This window comes from Cibotium barometz, chromosome 15 (genome assembly GCF_041138505.1).
Source record: "Cibotium barometz isolate CiBa-2024 chromosome 15, ASM4113850v1, whole genome shotgun sequence".
NCBI lineage: Eukaryota > Viridiplantae > Streptophyta > Polypodiopsida > Cyatheales > Cibotiaceae > Cibotium > Cibotium barometz.
In genome coordinates, this window is record NC_141060.1 from 57,521,059 (window position 1) to 57,545,988 (window position 24,930).

Genomic DNA, 24,930 nt, shown 5'->3' on the forward strand with positions numbered 1-24,930 from the left:
TGATTGAGTAGATTTTGTGCCATCTTTAGGAGAAGTTGTTGTTATGTCCATGTCCACTAAAGCGTCCAAAGAGCCAACAGAACTAGCATTTGAGCACCTAGCACTAGCAATCAGTCCTCCTTGTAGATCCATGGTGGAGTTTATAGTTGAGCTAGGCATATCATTCATTTTCATATATTGTAAGCTTGAGCTAGGAAACTCACCCTTCATAGCTGCCATAGCCACACTGGTAGTCAGAATTTTTTTCCATCCCTCTCATGTGGAGGCATATTTGGAGCTTGTTTGGTGGCATGATAGAAGTAGCACATGATGGGTTTGTTGTTCACAACAATGGCATGTTCATGTGGCTAGAATTTTGAGTACTTGTTTGTGCTATCCCTGGTGGTAGCATAGATGTAGGTTCTTGCCTAAAAAGGCTTTGTCTTTGGCGTTCATTTTGTACGGTAGCTTCAATGCAATCAAAGAATTCTTTCAAATTCTCTTTACCTTTTGTGGCCCCAGTGATTGCATGCACAATTTCTTGCCAAAGGACTTCATAGATTTGGTGCATGGACAAGTCCTTGAGTAGTTGGGTCTCAATGTTGTACTCCCAATATGCTCTTTTGAGTGCCCCATTCGTCCATGTGCTCAGATATCATCTAGAAGATGGAGCAACATTTATTGATGAGTTCTTTAGAGCCTCTGAGGTAGGTTGTATCAGAATTGCTTGAGTAATGGTTGATGTAGTTTCTTGAGCAGTCATAAGGCATGTCAATCTTTGCTGCTCACTTTGTACTATGTTCATGAGGTAATTGGCAACCTGTGGCACAAGTTGTCAGCACCTTTTTCAAAGACACCAATAAACAATAAGATTTCTTGCCAATTAATACTATATAGCTGTTGGGTTGCCAAATCTTGGGCCTTGAGTTGAGCAATCCATTTATTCAGGTATTTAACGGTCCTCTAGAAGTAGGATTGGCACTAGATGGTTTATCCAAATGATTAGAGTGGGCTTGAATTTCCTCAAAAGGAGACAATGTAGGGGACCTAGGCATTGTTTGAGATGCTTGAGCTAGTAGCTATTGTGGTAATCATTAAGCTCATTTTGCACTTTCATTGCATCAAAAGCTCGCCACATGGATACTACTCTTTCAACTTCCTCTTTGGTTCGGCCCATCAGGCATAAGTTTTTTGTTGGGAGTGGTGTTCGGGCTAGCATCACTACTAGTTAGTGTGCTAGTAGCAATGCTTGGTTGACTTAGGTCTTGTCCTTCATCTAAAGAACCACACAAAGATGTGGTGTTGCCTAGTGTTAGCCTAAGATTTTGTTGTATGCTCGTGACCATCCCTTCTACAAACAAGAGATTTTCAAACATAACCTCCTCAAGCACAAATGGTGTCAATCCATGTGCTCATAAGTGCAAATAGACTAACTAGTACACTCCGAATGTGATGACAGTGTTTGTTTTTCCTAATTCCACTATTTAGGGGCTCAGTTGAGCAATTTGTTTTTTCTTTTTTGGAAAAAATATACAAAATTAACAAAACAAATGCAAAATTGATGTGTTTTGAGGGTAACAAGAGATTACAAAAGAAATGAATGCAAAAATCAATAAAACACATGATTTTTTGGGAGATTTTTTGTTAATTGAATCATTCCTTTTCTCGTTTAGTACCCCAAATTAAGCATGCAAGCAATGTAAGGATGCTTGGCAAGAGATTGGTGTCCCGGCAATGGAACCATTTATGTCGGGCCTTTCGGCCACTCGATGGGACTCTTCTCTCATGCCTCGGGGAGCCTAAACTCCAACCCAAACCCAATATGCCATGGGAAACATGAAATGCATTAGCGAGGAAACTCTCACTTACCTCTACTCATTTTTTTGAATCGAGGACTCCTCGTAGTAGTAGCTACGTCAATGGAAGCATGCCAAAGTAGCTCAACAAAGCCGCCACCCAACACACCTCAAGTGTAGCCACTGCTCTCTCTCACTCCCTCCCTCACACACACTCACTCACACAAGCATTGAAGGCAAGAGATAGGCAAGGTTTGAGAGAAAAATAGAGCACTATCTTTACTTGAGAGCATATAAGAGTGCATGCAAGAATGCATACAAGAATGAGGATTTAGAGTTACAATTTGACCTTTATACTTGGCTCAGAGTGTTCACACTTGGCCGGCCAATGTTAAAAATGAGGTCCTAGTAAATCAAAGCTTGCCTACACTAGTGCAACTTCCTTGTTCTAGCTAGTAACTCCAACCTTCTTATCCCATGGCGCACCTTTCATATACAGGCAAAGATTGCACATGTAAAATATTTATTACAAGAGAAATATGAATTCTCTAGTGCCTAGATTAGTCAAAATATGTGGTGACGAACTGTGGTGTCATAGAAGTCTTCAATAGAGTGTCTTCAAGGGAACTTAACAAGAACAGAAACCAAATGAGGATGCAAAACTTTCTAAACCCAAGAAAAACAAGGGCCAATAAACTTTCAAAACCAAGGTTGAAATAAAGGGCAAGGAAAGGAGAATGTAGAGGACCTAACCCCAAAAGAGAAAAAAGCTACACATGATGCGAATGCATCCACCTCAAAGGCTACCCCTCAAATTATGGAACCAACATGGCGACACATGAATCAAAATCCCGAAAGCAAGTTTGTTCTCGTTTGCAGGGGAAAAGATAATGAAAATCTGACGATCCAAAGAAAGCAAAAAGATGACACAAGTTCTAGTACGTCACTTGGTGAGGATAAAGCAAGTTCTAACTCGTCATGCAATGCACCTCATAGGCCAATCAAGAAACTAGAACTTGCCCAACCACCCCAAAAATTGAAAATCATGATCACATGATATATGAGGAATGCAGAAAGCAAGCTCAGGAGAGCATGCTGAGCATTGCTGAGTGTCACACAAGATCATAGGTTATGATTGAGCCTCATAATGTCAAACCTTAAAAAGTAACCAAAATACAAAAATCAGAGTAGTATCACTTTCCCTTTCAAGAGGAGGACATACTCTCAACCGAAATAAACTCATTAAGCCAAGAAGTGTCATCAGAGGACAATAACATGAATAATGTAGTTGAAAAAGCACATGAGGAATTCAATGAATCCCATATAAAATTTAAGCAGCCTCTCAACTCCTCATTTGGAGGAGTGCTCTTCTCTTGTTGGTGAGGCTAGCATCGCTTCAGCCCTTGCACCTTTAAAGGCTCACCACCATGAGTTATACCAAGATATCAAGAGCTACATAGAATAGGATTGTAAGGATTTATAAGTTTCTAAAAAGATCTCAGTTAAAGTGGTGAGTGGCTCGAAGTTACCATTGTACACATTGGATACTCTTGAAAAAGATGAGAGCCATGGCTCCAAGGTACCATTGTACACATTAGGTACTCTTGAAAAAGATGAGAGCCATGAAGAGGATGAAAGTGAATGGGAATATGAAACTAAAATAGGAAGTGAAGCTGAAACAAAAATTGAAACTTCCATGGTTCCTCTTGAGGATTCTATCTCATGATATGGTTAGATTTCTCTGTAGGAAATAACATTAAGTGCAAGCACGCATTGATTAGCCCTTGAGTAATCTATAACCTTGTAACAATAGACACATGGGTATCATTGGACCAACTTGGAATCATCCCTAAAGAAAATTCTCTTGCAAAAGGTGACAATGGAGAAACGATTGAAGTTCCAGGTTGCTTTAGCTATGCTACTCAAACAATCAGTCGTCAAATTGTGGAATTTAGCTGAGTATGTGTTGGAAGTAGATTTGATCTTTAGGCATAAATGGACTATTGCTACCCAAGAACCATTGTTCTTGGCTAGAGATAGGGTGATCATGATGGTCAACGACACAAAGTTTACAATATCATACTGCAAGGAAGAGGATCCAACCCTAAGGGGTTTCTATGATGCTGAATGCAAAAAGCTACAAGCCTCTTCCTGAAAAGCCTCTCTACAGGAAAACATACCTTTTGCATCAATGACCAACTTCGACAAAGCATCTACCCCTTCAACTCCATCCTCACCAACAAACTCCAATGCCAAAACCTTACAATTAATAGCTATTTATGAAGAAGTCCCCCAAGCGTAACCATCTATCTCTAAACACGACCTCAAGGGACAAGCCTCAACCTCGACAATTCCTTATCGTCCAACATCACCAAGGGAGAAAGCTGCAAGCTCAAAAACCTCTCCATCAATAGCTAATCTTGAAGAAGTTCCTCAATAATTACACTCTTACTCTGATAAGAAACTCAAGGGAAAAGCCCTGGAGCCAACGCTTCTTCATCAACCAACCTTGCCAAAAGAGCGAGACTGCATGCTCAAAAGCCTCATCATCGAAAGACACTCCGCAAGAGACCCTAGTCTCATCAGCACAATGCCCATGAGTCTCAAACCCTTAACCTCAACACCAACCAATGTGAAGGAGGACCCCACACCTTCCACTTCATCCAAAAAGAAAACTCCACCCACGACAGCCAAAATCAAGGTATCTTAATGGTATCAAAATGTGGATGGAAAAGAAGCTACTTGTACCTCAAGGTTACTATGAAGGTGCCAATCTAATTTGGGTGCCTCGACAATCAAAGTCTCTTCCTTGGCATAAAACTTAAAGGCCACGGAAGAATAAAAGTCCTCCACAATGTTTTCCATAAAAGCTTATGTGAGTTTCTCAACAAATAACTCCAACCACTCAACAAGTGTGGGTACCAAAAAGATTACTGCAAGCTCTAGGGTACTGCCAAGGTAATACCAACACTTGGATTTCCAAGCACATCAAGAAGTCACCTAAGCTTCCACAAACAAAGAAACCTCAGCACCAAAAGCATCAAATCAATTCATAATGTTCATCAAATATGGGTGCTTGTGCACGTGCTTCAGGAAACAAGAATATTATGACAGAAATCCCATCATATGGTTGCTAGGCTACTCAACCCCTCTCATGCATACAACACATAGAGCTTGCGTGTTTAGTCAACACCAATGATAACCAACTAGAAGCTGTACCTACCACCTCAACAACACTTGAGCCATAGATTCAAGAATCAATCCCCATGTCTACTAACGGAGACTTATGAGCGTATCAAGGACAAACTCACAATGCTCTTTTTACTCCTCTGGATGCGAATCATGAGTGTAGAAGCTACATGACAGAACCTATTGTCTCAAAAAAGAGAGTGGCCACAAGAACTTGTCACTCGCACAACAAAGTGGTAACAAAAAAAAGAAGAAAAAAAGAAACAAAAATAAAGAAAAAGAAAAAGAAAAGACAAAAACACAAGGGAGTCACACAAATGGCCTACCCAAAACTAGTAGAATATCACAAGAAACTCCCAATGATCTTTACTAGTAGCCAATACATTTTTGTTAAGTTTATAGCTTACTATTATTTTTGCTAAGTTAATGTAGCAGCTGCTCCATGAGTACATATCCATACTCATGCACTAGAGGCCATTTTCACCAAAGCCTCATCATTGACAAGTTTCTAAATCCTGGTCAATGGTACAACCCATCGCCTAGAAATTTTCTTCAAATTACAAATATCTTCAAATGAAAACTTAAGTCTTCACAACACATTAATCTCTAATCCTTAGTGAAGATGTCTATATTAGCCTCATAAGTCAACATAATTCTTTCATGCCTCACCACAACAAGTGGCTACTTCAATAAGCAACAACTCAATAAAAGTCTATTTGACTCAATTCTTGTACTTGGTGTATATCTATTTCATAGAACACTTAAATAAATATACATAAAAAGCACATGGGAAGAAGCATGCAAGAACATGTCCTACTCAACAACATTTGACAAGAATCCTGCCACCACAAAAAGGGATATCATCAAATGCTAATTTCTTCAAGTGATGAATTTCACTTTAATAAATTAGATGAGGAACTGAGAATCACAATCTCGTTTTGATGATTTTGTCTACGTTCCTCTAGATCCTTCCTTCTTTTCTACCCCATTATTAACATCTCTTAGATTCCTAACTAACACTAATAACATGTAACTTTGCTTATAATTGCCAAAAACAAAGTGAGCACAAAATATACCCACAAAAAAATGCTCACAACAATATAAAAATGCAACACTAAATAAAACTCCCCAGCCTAGGAATTCTCGCTAATCTCTCACCTTTTCATTTACTAACTAGCCTTTATTATTCCTTTTGGAGGAACAAGGACCATTGAATGTCACTCAACATAAGGAGTCAAGATAGATACACTAAAAGGTCATACATTCAAGATATAAAGCAATGGTATCTAAATCCACAACCTGGACACCATGGTCCGACGAAATACTTATGGCAATTTCCACTTCAAGAGCATGTGGTAGCAAGCTAGGATGAAGTCCCAAGTGATGTAAAATATGGATATATTATAAGAGAAGTCATTGTAATAGCATTAGGCCTCTTATGAGCCTAAAGTGCCATAGTTTAAGTGAGTGTAAACACTTATGGCCATGTATATAAGTGAAAATCTCTCATAATACAAAGGACTCTCTCATTGTGCAATAGAGTCTTGCTCTTGCTAATCTCTCTCTAATCCATGCTAGTGAGTGTGTGTGAGTAAAGTGAGGTGAGAGAAGGGACGCGTACATGTAGTGCATCGCGGCGATGTGACAACGCACGCGGGAGGCTATGGTGGAATTGCTTCTTAAGGAGTTGTGGAGCTTGGAGACCTCAAGGGTTACGAGCTCGGCTATCGGAAAGATCCCAAACCACGATAGTTGCAGTTCGTGAGGTAATCTTCTTGTTGGATGTGGTCCACAAAATCCTATGCGAGTTCCTCAAAGAACTCTAGCCACTCAACAAGTGCGGGTTCCAAAAGAATTATTGCAAGCTCAAGAGTACTACCAAGGTAATACCAAGGCTTGGATTCCCAAGCACATCAAGAAGCACCCCAAGCCTACTTAAAGAAATAAGCCTCAAAGGAATAAACCATTAACGCCTAATGTTCATCAAAGATGGGTGCGTGTGCACATGCTACAGGAACAAGAATAATATGATGGAAATCCCATCGTCTGGTTGCTAAAATTGAACAAAGTGAAAAAAGCCTCACCACTGACTTCAATTCCAAAAACTTCACCTAAAGTTTGATAAGAATGGAGGCCCAAGAAACACCAAGAAAGCTACTCAAGCTGTAAGATTCCTCCCTCCAGCTTTTGAGGTGTGCAGGTGTAAGAATCTCTCCTTCTGATCTTGTAATTATTCCCCTCTTTGAAATAAAAGAAAGATTCTGTTTTACCCTGTTTTGACCTAGAGAGAGAAAATATCTAGAGAGAGGTAATCCAAAATTGAGATATTTTTGGATATAAAAATCCTCCTAGTGTCTAAAATGGTTTCCCTTGAAACAAAAATTCAAAAGGAACTTTCCAATGTGCATTTGGAATTAATTGAAAATAAGTATAAAGGACCTTAGCCTAAGGGTCTAGATTTTCAAAAAATTTTGGATTATGGTCCAATTAAGGTTCCTATGGGCCAATAGGATCAATCCTAGTGTGGGGAGGAGATAAATCCAATTTATAAAAGAAAAATACCCAAAAATGAGTAAATGTCTACTTAAGATGAAGAGTTGACTAAGTACAAGGTTTATTAGTAAAAAAACTATGAATATTACTAAAAAATGATATATTTTGGGTGTAATGATTCAATTTTGACACCTTGGTAAGGAGAAGGGGGCTCTTCAAGGAGGTGTCTATACTAGGTCCAAACCTTGTCTAAATTCAGCCAAATTGGACCTGGAAAATTCTAGAAAATAGTTGGACTTGGTCAAAGGCCTCCCTCACCTATAAATAGATACTTAGCCCTTTGTAAAAAAATATGAGAACTATACCATGCCAGTATTATACTAAAATAATGATATTTTCTATTATTCTCTAAAAATCCTCTACAAATTGGAGAGATTGGAGTTTCTCTCTCTCTCTCTCTCTCTCTCTCTCTCTCTCTCTCTTCAATCTTCCTTAGAGTCTTCATCAACATACCAAACCAATTGATTGGTTGGGGACCTCTACACTGATTAAAAAATCAAGCAATCTAGGAGGTAAAGTGTGGTTTATGGTCTTTTTTTTTTAAATCTCCAAATGTTTCTCTCTTCTCAACCCCTCTCAAGCTTGAGAAGCATTCAATTGAATGTCTTTTTAATACAATTGAAGTTCTTTAATGAATTGTAGTGATAAAACACATAAATTTCCATTTATGCTTAAATTAAATGTTTTTTTTAAGCATGTCTCTCTCTCCCCCAAAGAATGGTCATTCCTATGACCTATTCTATATTCAAATGATGCTTCTCATGAAGCAATTCTCTAATCTAAAAGTAATTTCTATGCTTGTCAAATTGAGGCCAAATAAGTGGCTTTTTAATACTTTTATGTTATTTAATTCATGGAAAAATTAGGAATCAAGTCCATATTTGGATATTGATCCAATTAATGGTTATTCTTGTTGCCATATATATAGGCAGTGATGTGTGTGAACACACTTAGGACCGCTGGGGCACTTTTTTCCTCTTTAGGAGGTTTTTTCCCCCGGCTTGTATATACGCCCTTTAGGGCTAACTTATCTTTTGTACATTGACACAATCTAATACACTGTGTGTTGTGTGCATTCTTGCTTCTTCTTCTCCAAGCTTTGTGTGCTTTCCTGCAACCCTAATTCCAACAATTGGTATCAGAGCAGGCGTCGGCTTCCAGGGCTACGCCGCCAGCACTCTCCGACTCACGTTCTCCAATTGAGGTGAGTTTTCACGAGCACTTACAGGTCCCTATACTCTGCAAATCGGTCCGTAGGGCTTTGCGTTCTCAAAATTTGCATCTGAGGTCGTTTCGGGCTCCTTTTTTGCATTTCAAGTTCTGCACAGGTGTTTTCGTCATTTTTTACAGAAATTTCGACAGTGCAGTTTTCTACAAAACAGGCATACGTATTCTATTGTGGACCGTGCTACATAGCACGAGTTGTTTTCTGTTTAGTCTTTGCTTCATCACAGGTAACTTTTGCATCAGTTTCAGTCAGTGGCCATGGCTGATAACAGCAATGATGTATTTCGCATGTTGTCTGCTGAAGACAAACTGGATGGAGACAGCAACTACCCACTTTGGGCATACATGATGCAGCATGTTTTCGTTGCAAAAGGAGTGTGGAACATTGTGCAGGGTACGGATGTACATCCAGGTTCTGTGGATGTAGGATCTGTTGAGGATGTTGCAGGTTCTTGCAGCTCTACTGTTGCTGCTGTTTTACCCACTACTGAACAAGCTCGTTGGGATGGTAAAGATGCGCAGGCTCATGCCTTGATTGCACTTTCTGTCAAACGTAACATCACCCCACATATTCGTTTAGCTAAAACAGCAAAACAGACTTGGGATATTCTAGTTGGTTTGTATGCAGGTCGTAACAAGGCAAAAATCGCTTACCTGCGTAAAGAGCTAGAATTGAAGATTATGCAAGAAGATGATGACATGAATGTTTTTCTTTCCGAGATTAAAGATCTCAAAGAACAGTTGATTTTTGCAGGTGAGATTATTCCTGATCATTCTCTTGTGCAGACTGTTCTTGATGCTTTACCTGAGACATATCAGACTTTTGCTTCCACCTGGAGACTTCTTAATGAGGACAGACCTGATGCTGTCAAGTATGATACTTTAGTCAACAAGCTCTTGCAAGAAGCGCAGTCCAGGCAAAACAGGGCCAGGCAGCGTGCAGTTGATCAAGCATTTATTGCTGCCGAGTGCAGCAGCAGAGAAGAAGTGGTAAGGTAGTCCCTTCCACTGTTTCTTCTCCTATTAGTATTTCTGCAACTTCTTCTCCTTCCACAGGTAGCAACAATAAGTCTGAGAAGGCTCTTGATAAAGGCAAGAAAAAGACCAGGTGTAACTATTGTAAGGCAAATGATCATGTCATTAAGAATTGCCCTAAGCTAAAGGCTAAAGAGGCAAAGAAGAAAGAGTCAAATGCAGCCACAATAGCGGATGCTTCTACAAATGCAGATTCTACAAATGTTGTGCAAGATACAGAATGGGTGTTTAGCGTGTATTGCCAGTATGACCCATCTGTACATGATGCATGTTTGGCAATTTCTGTTGACTCTCATGTATGGTATTTTGACAGTGGTGCTACAAAGCACATTACCTCGCATCGTGATATGTTCACTTCTCTTGAGGCTGTCCCTAATGGGAATACTGTCACATGTGCCAATAATGCTTCTTACCCAGTGAAGGGCATTGGTAAAATTATGCTTACTGCTGCAAATGGGAGCGCTTTCACACTTTCAGATGCTTTGTATGTGCCAGGGATAAAGAAGAATCTATTGTCTGTCTCTGCGCTTGCTAGACTTGGACTTGTAGTCAAATTTGTGGATGACAGATGTACTGTTCATGATTTGACTTCTGGTGATACGATTATTGTATCTGGCACCTTGTTTCGTGGGCTATATAGGCTCAATTCTTATGACAAGTGTGTGGAAGATTCAACAAATGCAGTTTTTGATGAAAAGGCAGTTTCAAATGCAAAACTATGGCATGCTCGTTTTGGTCATCTGAACTTTGCTAGTTTGCTGCGTTTGCAGAAATTTGATATGGTTGCTTCATTGCCCCCTTTGAGGCACCATTGAAACATGTTTGTGAAGGCTGTATTTTGGGCAAAATGCAGCGTTCTGCGTTTCCAAAGGATGGTTCTGTGCAGGCCACTCGCAAATTGCAACTTGTACATAGTGATGTATGTGGGCCTATGCAAACTCCGTCATTTGGTAAACACTTGTACTTCGTGACTTTCATTGATGATTACTCAAGGCATGCATGGGTATATCCACAGAAGGCAAAGTCCGAAGTGTTTTTGTGCTTCAAACAGTTTTTTCTTATGGTTGAAAATGTATCCAATTGTACTGTGGGCACCCTCCGTACTGATCGAGGGGGGGGAGTACATGTCTAAAGAGTTTGATGTATTTCTGGCTAGTCGTGGGATAAAACACCAATGTACAGTGCCATATACCCCTCAGCAAAATGGTGTTGCTGAGAGAAAAAACAGGTCACTTATAGAGATGGCACGATGTATGGTCAAGAGCCAAGCTTTGCCACATGCGTTTTGGCTTGAGGCTGTCATGTGTGCTGCATATGTACTCAACAGGTGTCCCACTAAGGCCTTGCAGTCTATTACTCCATACGAAGCTTGGCATGGTAGGAAGCCTTCTATTGGTCACTTGCGTGTCTTTGGTTGCTTGGCCTATGCTTTAGTGCCTGTGCAACAACGCAGAAAATTGGATGATAAGGCTGTCAAATGCATTTTTGTTGGTTACAGTGCTGAAAGCAAGGGTTACATATTGTATCATCCGCAGTCAAAGCGTATCTTGATTAGTCGAGATGTTGTTTTTGTGGAAGATGTTGTGCAGCCCTTGTTATCATGTACCAAAGAGACAGGTGTGAGCTCACGGGATGTATTTGATACGTTGTTGCCTCTCTTTACAGGTGGGAATTCAAATGTAAGTCCTAATGAGGTAAATATTCAGCCTATGCAGATTTCAAACGACATCATAGATCAGCCTATTTCTGATGCAGATTTACAGGATGTAATTCATGAGGATAGGGCTGAAAATGAGCAGGCTAGAGGTATGCCTAAATGGCTGGTGCAAACCTTGCGTGACAGTAAGATTGATGCACCTATGACTAGTCGTACTCATTCAGGTTTTCAGCATGCCTCTTATGCATCAGATTGTTATGCTTTGGCTGTGTCTAGTATGTGTGAAGAGGAAGAACCTCTTTCATTTGATGAGGCACAAAATTCAGAAAATTGGTTGGCTGCAATGCAAAGTGAATATGATGCTATAATGAAGAATGGTACATGGTCTTTGTGTGATTTGCCTATTGGTAAAAAGGCCATTGGATGTAAGTGGGTTTTTAAATTGAAACGAAAGCCAGATGGCAGTGTTGATCGCTATAAGGCTAGACTTGTTGCAAAGTGAATATGATGCTATAATGAAGAATGGTACATTGTCTTTGTGTGATTTGCCTATTGGTAAAAAGGCCATTAGATGTAAGTGGGTTTTTAAATTGAAACAAAAGCGAGATGGCAGTGTTGATCGCTATAAGGCTAGACTTGTTGCAAAGGGTTATGCTCAAGAAAAGGGCATTGATTTTGATGAGACCTTTGCTCCCACTTGTCGTATGACTACCATTCGTAGCATTTGTGCATTGGCAGCTCATAATGGTTGGAATGTACATCAGCTGGACATAAAGACTGCGTTCTTGAATGGAGATTTGCATGAGGAGGTGTATGTATCGCAGCCTCGTGGTTTTGTTCAAAGAGGGCAGGAAAACAAAGTGTGCAGGTTGAAAAAAGCTTTATATGGTTTAAAGCAAGCTCCAAGAGCTTGGTATGAAAAGATACATGCATATTTGACTGCACATGGGTTTCAGAATAGTCCAACAGAAAGCACTTTGTATGTTAAACATGTGGATGATGTACATCTAATCATTGCTCTCTATGTCGATGACATGCTGCTCACAGGACCAAATGAGCGTCATATTGCTGATTTTAAGGTTGACTTGAATGCCTCTTTTGAGATGTCAGATTTGGGGCATTTGCATCATTATTTGGGGATACAATTTAAGCAGTGTGATGGAGGTATTGCTTTGTGTCAGACAAAGTATATTGAGACATTGTTGCGGAGATTTGGCCTTGAAGATTGCAAGCCTATTGCTACTCCAATGGAGACAGGTTTGAAGTTGAGTCTTCATGATGCTGGAGATCACTTTGATGTCACACTCTATCAGACAGCTGTTGGTTGCCTCATTTATGTATGCATTACGAGGCCGGACATTCAGTTTGCAGTCTCACAGGTGAGCAGGTTTATGCATAGCCCAGGGTCTCAGCATTGGAAGGCAGTTAAATGCATCTTTCGCTACTTGAGTGGCACCATACATCTTGGGTTGTTTTATCCCAAGGGGGGATCGTTACCGCTAGATTTACATGCCTTTTTGGACTCAGATTGGGCTGGTTGCTATGACACAAGAGTGTCCACAAGTGGTTTTTGTTTCATGCTCGGTAGCTCATGCATATCTTGGTTGAGCAAGAAGCAACCTACTGTGGCCATTTCTAGTTGTGAAGCTGAGTACAGGGCAGCTTTCACAGCTACGGTTGAGTGTGTGTGGCTCAGACGACTTATGGCTGACTTGGGTGTTGGACAAGAGTCTGCCACCTCTATCTTCACTGACAGTCAGAGCGCATTGGTAGTTGCAAGAAACCCAGTTTTTCATGCTCGCACAAAGCACATTGAGGTGCATTATCACTATGTCAGGGAGAGACTCTCAGCAGGAGAGATCAACTTGGCCTATGTGCCAACACAGGACAACCTCACCGATCTTTTCACAAAGGCGCTTCCTCGTGAGAAGTTCGAAGCTTTCCGCAAAGCTTTGGGCTTGCTCCCCTTTGTGGATTGATCTATTCGGGCATGGCACTCCCCTATACATGAGTGCCAGCTCTCGTTCACACCATCACTCCCAGGGGGGATTTGTTGCCATATATATAGGCAGTGATGTGTGTGAACACACTTAGGACCGCCGGGGCACTTTTTTCCTCTTTAGGAGGTTTTTTCCCCCGGCTTGTATATACGCCCATCACTCTAGGGCTAACTTATCTTTTGTACATTGACACAATCTAATACATTGTGTGTTGTGTGCGTTCTTGCTTCTTCTTCTCCAAGCTTTGTGTGCTTTCCTGCAACCCTAATTCCAATAATTCTATCATATGATATTACTAAACTTTATGTTTTCAAAATTATTGAGAATTATCAGTAATAGCAGCGAAGCTATGGTAAAATTTCAAAAAAATTAACATAAAAATCATTTTCATTTATAATATGAAAAGAGGACTTCCTACCATATTCTAGGATTAATCATCCTAGATTAATTGAATGATTCTCATTATAATCATGAAAAAATTAATTTTATATTTATGCATAAATATTTAAATGGTAAAAGAGAAATTTTTAGTAATTCATTTTTATGTTAAAAGAGTAATCCCAATGACAATGGAAAGCCATGTATTCCAATGAAGTAAGAGAAAAATTGGGATGCTAAAATAATGTATATTTTATTTAAAAATTAAAGAAGAATTTTAGTTAAATTTATCTTTTTGCATAGATAAATTTAAATGACGAAAGAGGAATTCCCACCATATTGGAATTTAAATATTTAAATGAGAAAAGTGTAATTTTTAGCATATTGAAATTAATGGAAATTTAATTTAAATTCAAAGATGAATTTTAGATAAATTTATTTTATCTATGGAAAATATTTAAATGGTAAAAGAGAAATTCCTATGACATTTGAAATTCCATCATTTAGATGGGAAAAGAGAAATTCCTAGCATATTGGAATTAATGAGTATTTTATTTAAACTCAAAGATGAATTTTAGATAAATTTATTTTATCTATGAGAAATATTTAAATGTTAAAAGAGGAATTCCTATGACATTTGGAATTCCATCATTTAAATGGGAAAAGAGAAATTCCTAGCATATTGAAATAATGGATATTTTAGTTTAGATGAATTTATTTTATGAGAAATATGTGATGATAAAAGAGGAATTCCCATGACATTGGAATGCAAATAATTAAATGCAAAAAGAGGAATTCCCATGGTAATTGAGATCCAAGAAATTCAATGGGAAGAAGAGGAATTTTTAGTATAATTCAATTTATGATTATTTACCAAAAGTGAAAATATGGGTAGAATTGATTTCTACAAATCCCATGAATTCTTTTATTCAAAAGAGGAATATTGAATATAATTCAATTGAGGAATTGAGAAGAAATATAGAAATAGTCGTTCAAAAAAAGGAACCTTTAATTAGGCCAAGCAATTGGTAGAAATTTAGAAAAAATCCCATTATCGATATCAAACTAGAAAAAGCTATTAAATGGGAATAGCATGTGAATGGATGTGATAAGATGAAAATAGGATGTTATAAGATTTGATGTAATGGATATGGATGTGGATGTGGATGTGGATGTGTATGTGTATGTAATGGATATGGATGTGGATGTGTATGTAAAAGAATGGATGTGGATGTGTATGTGAAAGAATGGATGTGGATGTGTTTGTGAAAGAATGGATGTGGATGTGTTTGTGAAAGAATGGATGTGGATGAGAATGAAATGTGATGTGATGTAAGGGGATGTGGATATGAATGTGATGTAGATGTGGATAAGATGTGGTGTGATGTAAAGAGATGTGAAATATATGTGGATGTGAAGTAATAGATGTGAATGTATGGATAGATGTGGGTAGTTGTACATGTGAGCGATTGGAGGGATGTGGATGAATGAGATAAGATGTGTATGAATGAGACATGATGTGGATGTGATGTAATGTGGATGGGATGAATGAGATATGATGTGGGTAGATGTGATGTGATGTAATGTGGATAGAATTTATGTGATGGGATGGCGATGAGAATGAATGTGATGGATGTGAATGGATGAATGTGATGTGATGGATGTGAATGGGTGGATGTGATGTGATGTGAGTCAGACAAGTATGAATGAAGGATATGTGATGTGAATAGATGAGATGTGCTGTCGTGTGAATCAAGATGTGAATGAATGATATGTGATGTGAATGGATGAGATGTGATGTGATGTGAATCGGGATGTGAATGAATGAGATGTGATGTGAATGGATGAGATGTGCTGTCATGTGAATCAGGATGTGAATGAATGATATGTGATGTGAATGAATGTAATGTGATGTGATGTGATGTGATGTGAATGAATGATATGTGATGTGAATGAATGTAATGTGATGTGATGTGATATGATGTGAATCGGGATGTGAATGAATGAGATGTGATGTGAATGAATGTAATGTGATGTGATGTGATGTGATGTGAATGGATGAGATGTGCTATCGTGTGAATCAGGATGTGAATGAATGATATGTGATGTGAATGGATGAGATGTGATGTGATGTGAATTGGGATGTGAATGAATGAGATATGATGTGAATGAATGTAATGTCATGTGATGTGATGTGATGTGGATCGGGGTAGATATGAATGGATAAGATGTGAATGAATGTGATATGATATGTGGAGATGGTGGGTAGATGCGAGTGGATGAGATGTGATGAGGGTAAATGAGGAAAGATGTGATGAGATGGAAAATGATGTGATTGGATGAGAATGGGTATACATATAAATTGGACGTGGATTAAGTAATGTGGATTGATGTGGAACAATGTGGAAAGATGAGAGTTCGTTGTAGAAAATGATGTGATTGGATGAGAATGGGTATACATATAAATTGGACGTGGATTAAGTAATGTGGATTGATGTGGAACAATGTGGAAAGATGAGAGTTCGTTATAGAAACTGTATTTATGACCTGTTTTAAAATGACTATTTTATGTCAATAATGCTGGGGAAGCATTTTGACCGTCTTGTGAATGAGGTCGTGTGTGGAGATCTAACTGATAAAGTTGCAACAGCTCATGAAGAGTCAATGGAGGACGTCTCACGTAGCAAGGTCGACCGAGGTCTTGACCAGCCTCAGTTTGATTTAAATGGTGAGCTTCCGCTACGGTGGATAAGGGACTAAGGAAGCGGCCTATGAGTGAAGCACTAAGTGACTTGCAAAGGATCCTAGAGGGTGCTGACCATACAGTGCTCGGGCTCTGGGTCACCGAAGATACCCACACGTACGTCGGGGAAGATATTGGAACAAGGAGTAATAGTTATTTTCTGAAACCGGGCATGGATCTGGTTGATTGACTTTGCTGGTTCTCAACGGATGAGTCCATGTATTTTTTATATGGATCTGTTGGTTGATCTTGCTGATCTTGCTGATCTTCAATGGAGATTCCATCTTGATTTTTATAAGTGAATATATTGTCGGGTACTATGAGGGACAGGTGGTGAGCGTTCGGGTTGATCTTGATCTTGCTGATCTTCAATGGAGATTCCATCTTGATTTTTATAAGTGAATATATTGTCGGGTACTATGAGGGACAGGTGGTGAGCGTTCGGGTTGCCAATGATGCCATAGGTACACCGATGAAGGAATGATTGGAAATTAGGATTCAGCCGGATATTTTGGAGGATTATGATTAGTGACATAATTGTTTCATAAAATGATTGTTTTAAAGATAGCTAAATCTGTAAAAAAGGCAATTTCATATTGGGTGTATAAGTGGTGTGACTGGCGTTAAATTTGCATGAATATCCGGCTAGGGGACCTGGGAACTCTTTTCCCTGGTACCCGGGACAAAACCTAACCAAATTCCTAATTGGATCCCATCACTACAGTGGTTGGGCGGTTGGCTAACCCATGGGACTACTGGATGGAGCTAGGCTGGACTGATGGATCCGTAAAATGAGACTCAATTTTGTTGTAGTACGATAGATGAAGTAAATCCCGGATAGTAATTGTTCTATGGAAAAAGAATCAACGATTGTGCCTCTCGATGGGGAAAAAAGTGTTGGTTTCTATGATCCAAGTGCAAGTTTCTTCCTTGATCTGACCAAGTGACTCACAGGTTTGGTCGGATCAGTTTGGTCAGTAATAATGACCCTGACTATGTTAGAGTATAAATATCCCGGAGGAATTGCCCATGCTTTCCAGGAGGGGGAAGTTTTTCCGGGTTGGATTTTTGAAGAACCAAGGGATTAGTCTCTTGTCCGGATATCCGTGGGCGAGGCCTCGAGTGAGGGATTCTACCCCGCGCAAGAAGTGCTACTTCTACTGCTAGAACCCCCGAATCGGTTGCGCGGAGGGGGTAGGGATCTTTCACAAGCCCTCTCGTCCATACAACACATACACAAGAGCTTGCATGTTCAGTAGAAGTGCTACTTCTACTGCTAGAACCCCCGAATCCGCGAAGGGGGTAGGGATCTTTCACAAGCCCTCTCGTCCATACAACACATACACAAGAGCTTGCATGTTCAGTCAACACTAATGGCAACCAATCAGAATCTATATCTATCACCTCAACAATCACCTCAACAACACTTGAGCCACATATTCAATAATAAATCCCCACGTCTACAATGGAGACTTATGAGTGCATCAAGGAAAAACTCACAACGCTATTTTCACCCCTCTGGATGAGAAGCATGAGTGCAGAAGCTATGCGGCAGACATAACAACCTATTCTCTCAAAAAGGAGAGTAGCCATAGGAACCTGTTTCTCCCAAGGTGGTAACAAATAAAAGAAGAGAAAAAGACAAAAACGCAAGGGAGTCATGCAAATAGCTTACCTAAAAATGGTAGAAATCAATATAAACTCCCAACGATCTTCAATAGCCAATACATTTTTGTTAAGCTTATAGCTTACTATTCTTTTAGCTAAGTTAATCTAGAAGCTGCTCCATGAGTACATATCCATACTCATGCACTGGAGGACATTTGCACCAAAGCCTCATCATTGACAACTTTATAGGTACATCTTTGTATGGGGGGGCCATGGTGGGTGAAAGCCTGGTCAATGGTACAACCCATCGCTTGGAATTTTCCTTCAAATTGTAAACCTCTACAAATGAAAACTACAGTCTTCACACGACACATTGTTCTCTAATCCTTAGTGAAGATATCTGTATTAGCCTCACAAGTCATCGTAATTCTTTCATGCTTCGCCAATAAGTGGTGACTTCCATAAGCAATAGCTCAATAAGAGTCTTTTTGACTCATTTAATGTATTTCATGTTTATCTGCTTCATAGAGCACTTAAATATACATAAATGCATAAAAAAACACCAAGGAAGAAGCATGCAGGAATAGATCCTACTCAACAACCTTTGACAAAAATCTTGCCATAAAAAGGGACATCATCGAAGGCCAAAGTCATTTCAATGAATCAAATGAGGAATTGAGATTCACAATCTTGTTTTGATGATTTTGTCTATGTTCTTCCGGATCCTTTCTTATCTTTTCTCCCATTATTAACATCTTTTAGATTCCCAACTAACACAAATAACATGAAACTCTGCTTATGATTGCCAAAAACAAAGTAAGCAATAATTATACCCAAAAAAATTTGCTCACAAAAATATAAAAATGCAATCACTTACAAAACCCCCACCCCAATAGGAATTCCCGCTAATCTCTAACCTTTCCATTTAATAACTAGCATTTCTTATTCCTTTTGGAGGAACAAGGACCATTGAATGTTAGCCAACATCAAAAGCATCAACAAAGCTTGTCAATTCTCCCCACACAAAGCTCTTCAATGCAATCATGAGGATGCGATCAGCATCAAGAATGGGAAATGGACACCGCCAAACTAGTTGCTCACCCATAAGATTAAATATTGGCTAAGTGACAGAGTTGGGCTGAATGTAGCCTCCACATTGTCGGTGCGGGTGTTGGTTCTTCCAGGTATCCTACTTGGCATCCATGCAATCCATGATATTTGGTAACGGTGTTTGTTGGAGCTGTTAGCCTAGTAGGAAGTGGATAGCCTGCTTGAACTCTGTGAGCTTGAGAGGATCGTTCCAATTGAGCAGATTGAGGGGGGGTCCACCTCATCTTGGTCCCAAGCAAGGTGTTAAGGAGAGGATGTGGGTGCGCCGATGTAGAAGCAAGGTCCTTAGGGAGTAATGGCGGGTCCAATATGAGAGATGGAGGGAGAAAGGGGGTGTTGGTGGTGTTGGTGGAGGTGGAGGTGGCGAGGGAACACAAGGAGGGGTTGTATGAGGTGAGGGAAAGAGGAGAAGGATGGCAGGGGAAGAAGTTGGAGAGGTCAAGATGGTACCTAAGAGGATTTTGGTGTGAAGGGTGGGGGGTTTGAGGGAACATTGGTGGGTACTGGTGGGGGGTGGGTGGGAATTGAGGGTGGCAATTGAGAGGTGGATCCGGGTTGAGAGTGGAAGTGTGAACTAGGGGGAGGTTGTTAAGGGTGAGGTTAGGGGGGGCAAGGGGGTCTCCTCTAGTGGAATGATCATCGTCCTCATCATCATTACTGTCTCACTGTGTCGGGGTCTCCCACACAGGACAACTGTCATACATTTGGAGTAGAAAAAGGCCTTGGCCTTGCATGCCTCTTATTACGGGAAATTTGGACTCAAATTAGTCCCTTTAAGGATTTCTACACATTCTCTCTCTACAAAAATGGGCCCATGGTGAAAGTTTTGCAAATCAACTCAAAAGTGAGCGGAGTTTAGACAATTAGAATCTTCTCTTCGAGACCTTTCCAATGATATATAGCATGATAGGCAATTTTGTATATTTAATAAGTCACCAAATTTGGGGACTTCTTAAATATACAAAACTGCCCATCATGCTATATATCATTAGAAAGGTCTCTAAGAGTAAATTCCAAATGTCTAAACTTCGCTCACTTATGAGCTGATTTACAAAAGATTGGGCCCTTTAAGGATTTCTACACATTCTCTCTCTACAAAAATGGGCGCATGGTGAAATTTTTACAAATCAACTCAAAAGTGAGTGGAGTTTGGACATTTGGAATATTCTATTTGAGACCTTTCCAATGATATATAGCATGTATGCCACACTATCACCAAATTTGGGGACTTCTTGAATATGCATGCCACACTATTACCAAATTTGGGGACTTCTTGAATATTTAAAACTGTCCATCATGCTATATATAATTGGAAAGGTCTTGAAGAGAAGATTCCAAATGTCCAAACTCCACTCACTTTTGAGTTGATTTGTAAAAATTTCACCATGCGCCCATTTTTGTAGAGAGAGAATGTGTAGAAATCTTTAAAGGGCAAAATTTGAGTCCAAATTCCCCCTAATGTTGAGGGTGAAGTCTTAGAAAAAAGTGATGTGGGAATCGCTGAACTAGAGGACGACCGTTGCAAAACAATGATGTCTAATTGGCAGTAGATGCGGGTGTAGAGGACGAGGAGGGCGTATGGGGAATAAGGTGGGAGACAGAGGGCCTTGTAAGTAGCGTAGACGGTTATCCAGTCATGCCGATCTAGGAAGATGAGGGCGGAGACAGATTTGAAAGAAGCGTAGGGGTATGGATAGAGGCCAGTGGTGGGTTCAAACAATTTCATGAAGGCATCTATGTCTGTGGCGTGTAGGTTGGCCCAATTGGAGAGGTTGGCACAGGGTGAATGGGAAGGGTCAAGAGGATGGTGGGGTTGGAAAGTTGGGTTTAGAAGGAGAGGGTGACCAAGAGGTTAATGAAGGAGGAAGGGATTTTGGTGATGAGGTAGGGACAGGGTGGAGGGGGTGAGGGGTTGTCGAGGAAGAGGTTATGCTAAAGGAGGTTGAGATGGAGGGTGCAGAAGTGGAGCTCTCAGAGCTGGTCGGGATTTTAGGGTGGGAGAAAGAGGGTGGGCAGCTCAGTGGTGGTAACATCCACCATCAAAGCATCTACTTTGTGTTTGGTGGTGCTGAACGTTTTCCCCACAGCTACGTGCTGTGCTTGAGTTGTGTGTTCATCAGTCACCCAAATCCGCACATTCTTTTACTGTAGGATTTTCTTGGTGACGGCCTTGGAGGATTGGAAGGAGGCTGAGATATGGTTGTGGCCTTCTTAGGCAGTTTGGGCTAAGTGATGCATTTCCTGTGCTTCCCTCTAGGGTAGGGAGTGGGTGTTGTGGGCTGTCTAGGTGTGCTCTTGGGCTGCATGGAGCTACTCTTGGATTCGGGTGAATGCTTGTAGGGCTTCAGCGAGGGTACACTCCCGGTCCACCGACAGGGAGGCTTGCAATTGGGTGTTGGCAAGGAGGGAAGCTTGGAGATAATATTGGCTTTGGATTAATTCTGCTCAGGGCAGGAATATGGATAATTGAGAGGTAGTGACCTTCTCATGCTGTGGCTACTAGCTTGCCTTGCAAGTTGGAGAAGGCAGCACGGAGTTCTTTGTGGAGATATTCTTCCTAGTTGATGGGCACACTCAGATAGACGTGGGTGAGGGTGGAGAGGTTACATCTATTGGCAGCCCAACATGTCGTGAGGAGAAAGGAGAGGGAACGGGTGGGCATTGCCGATTTCTACCATGTGATACTATGCCACTCCATGCCATCTTTGGTGGTGGGACCCTGGAAGGCATCACACACATAGCGCATGGCATTGCTATGTCGCACATAAGGCTGCTCGAGTTTGGGGAGTTGGAGCGCATCTCAGACAAGGCCAAGGCTGAGGTGCACTGTATGGGGAGTTCCTTCTTCTGAGTCGAGCACCTATCTTGCAGCCTTGCTAGCGTTGTACATCTCAGTAAAGTAAAGACAGTTGAGGAGGTTGGGTCCTCAGGGTTGCATGGTAGGCAAACCGTTGAGCCCACTGTGCTCCACGTGGGTGACGACAGTTGGGGGGGCTCAGCGATGGCACAGCAGGGATATATGTACTAGAGCAATGTGTGCTCTACTTTATGGGTGTTCTTCATTAGGCTATGGATGGCATGGCCATTGACTTGCTTCATCAAGGCTTCACCCAGATGAGAGAACTGGGTAGGGTGCTTGCCATACTCCTCAAAACAGTGGCATGCGTGCTATCTCTTCTTTTGGGGAGTGTGCGTGACCACCTCAAGAGAGGAGTCGGAGTGCTCGGGAGTAGCCATGTGAGTGTTGGAAAGTGGGCAACAAGCTATGAAAATTTGGGAGAAAAAATGGAAAAATAGTTTGGCTAGGGAGCAAGAAGAAAAGTGAGAAAAATGAAGGGTGGTGGGCCCTTATATAAATTTGGAGGGGAGGTACAATTGTGGCTTTACAGAGGAACATGCATGGCTCCACGGGGGAATGGTCGTGGATGGGCAAGAAAATGGGCATGGCTTCACGAGAGGGAATGGCTGTGGCATGGGGTAAGTGAACACTTGTGGCTACCTTTAGAAAATAGGCATGGCCTGATACACAAATGGCCATGGATTCATAGAAGTGAATGGCTATGGCTTTGCATAAGTGAATGGCCGTGGATTTGCATGAGTGAATGGCCATTTAGTTTCCCTTAGTGATGTTTTTCTGTTGTGGCACTTTGTGGATAGGTTATGCACCTTGCACTATGTGGTTAGCACCCTATTGCAGGTTTTGTACCTAACTCCTTGCCCGATTGGAAATGGCCCGACCATTCAAGCCCAATAAGGTTGTTTGGGAGAGGTTGGAAATTCTCCTTGAACCTTGTTGCTTCATGGGTAGGAGCTTCTTGATAGTGAGGGGTTGGGGAGGTAAGAGGTTGAGTAGGGGTGTAATGGGGGAGTGGTATGATAAGGGTAGGTAGGGTGGCTGAGGTTGAGGGGATATCACTGGTGGAGATAGTGGGCACAGGGGCATGGTATTGGATCCCACTTAGATCTTTCCTTTTCCCTTATCTGACAAAGAGCTAATGGTGGCCAGCTTTGGCCTTCATTGGAAATGTTGTGGTGCAATGAGCTTGGGGCAGGGACGTTGCACCTTGAGAGTCATGGTAGCCAGATTTGATAATTACCTTCATAGAACTTTTGGGCGTTGAGGAGATTTTTGAGGACCCACCTGTAAGTAGTGGTTGTGTGAGGACAAGGTGGGCTTTGTCGATGGCCTCGTTGTTGCAGTGGTGGCTTTTGCTAGGTGTTCTCCCTGACCTTGCAGGTTTGCGGTTGCCTTGGCAGATGTTGATGTGAGGTTTTGGCAGTGGGTCTATGGGTCAGAGCCATTGAGGTTGCCGCCAAGGTTTGAGGGGAAAGGTGGGGTATTTGGGGGTTCCACAGGGTGGTAGCACCCTCATAGTAACCTTGTGCTACGAGGACCTTCTTGGGTACCCAACACTAAGTATTGGTGGTTCGGGTGGAACAAGTTTGAGGTGGTACCTGCTAGCAGTTAGTGGTGGTAGCAGTGCTAGCAGGATTAGCATGCTCTATTATTAGTGAGGTTTGAAGAGATGTGGAGTGAGTTGCTAATGAGGCAGTGTTAGATAGGGGATCTTGGTAAAGGAGAGGCCTCTTTTTGAGTGGCACGGTTCTATCTATTTTGGTCAGGGGAGTTATCGTCATCAGTGAAGAGGGGTTTACACCTTGTGGAGGTGAGATTGGCAGCTTCGGCTCTTTGTATGTCATCATAAGGAAAGAAACTTGCCCTGAGAGGCTAGTTATAGTGTTGTTGTCCTTGCGTCCCAATCAATATGAGACCAGTTGTGGCCCATCCATCCTCTTCCCAAAAGGATTTCTTCTTGCATCATCCCTGTAGGCATGACATAGAACATTCATTCTAAGGGATTATTTCCAATGTGAAAAACATTATAACACCTAAGCACTTAACAGAATGTGAAGCGATAGTAGTGATAGTGGTGGAGGTGTGGAGTAATTTTGGTCTCCCGAGAGAGTCCCATGTGTCATAAGATATTAAATTATGGTTATCACCTGTATCAACAAGTGCTAACTTTTGGGTGAAACTTGTTAGAGTTGGCATTCCTAATAACAAAAAATGAGCAAGTTTCACTTCCTAGTCCTCTTCCTCAAGGTCTACTCCATGAGCCATGTTTACTGTGATTTTTTGGCCTCTAAGTTTTTCTTGTTGTTCCTTAGCTTCTCGTTGTGCTATTTTTTTCATCTCATTCTATTTTTGTTTCTCCTCCTTTTGAGGTGAATTGCCTTTAAGGTGTTCTACATGAGTAGTCCATAGTAGCATTGCAATTTGCTACCATTGAAATAACCGGCCATCTCGACCCGTCGAGAGTTTCAATGCGCACTGCACCTTGTGGGGTTATTTTGGTCACTAGGAAGGGTCCTAGTCCTTTATATTTGAGTTTTTATTGTGATTTTTTGTGCTATAGAGGACCATATCCCCCTTGTTCATCTTTTGTCCTTGAGTTGGTCATCAAACCACTGCTTGCGCCTTAGTTTTTCGACAAGAATTCTATACACAATCCTTAGATGTGTTTCGTCGAGTTTTTCTAGATTAAAGAGTCAATCGCTTAGAACATTACCGTTGAGTCTTTTTTGTATGGTTACCCTTATACTTGGCACCAAGAATTGCATAGGCATCACTGCTTCAATTACATACATTAAACT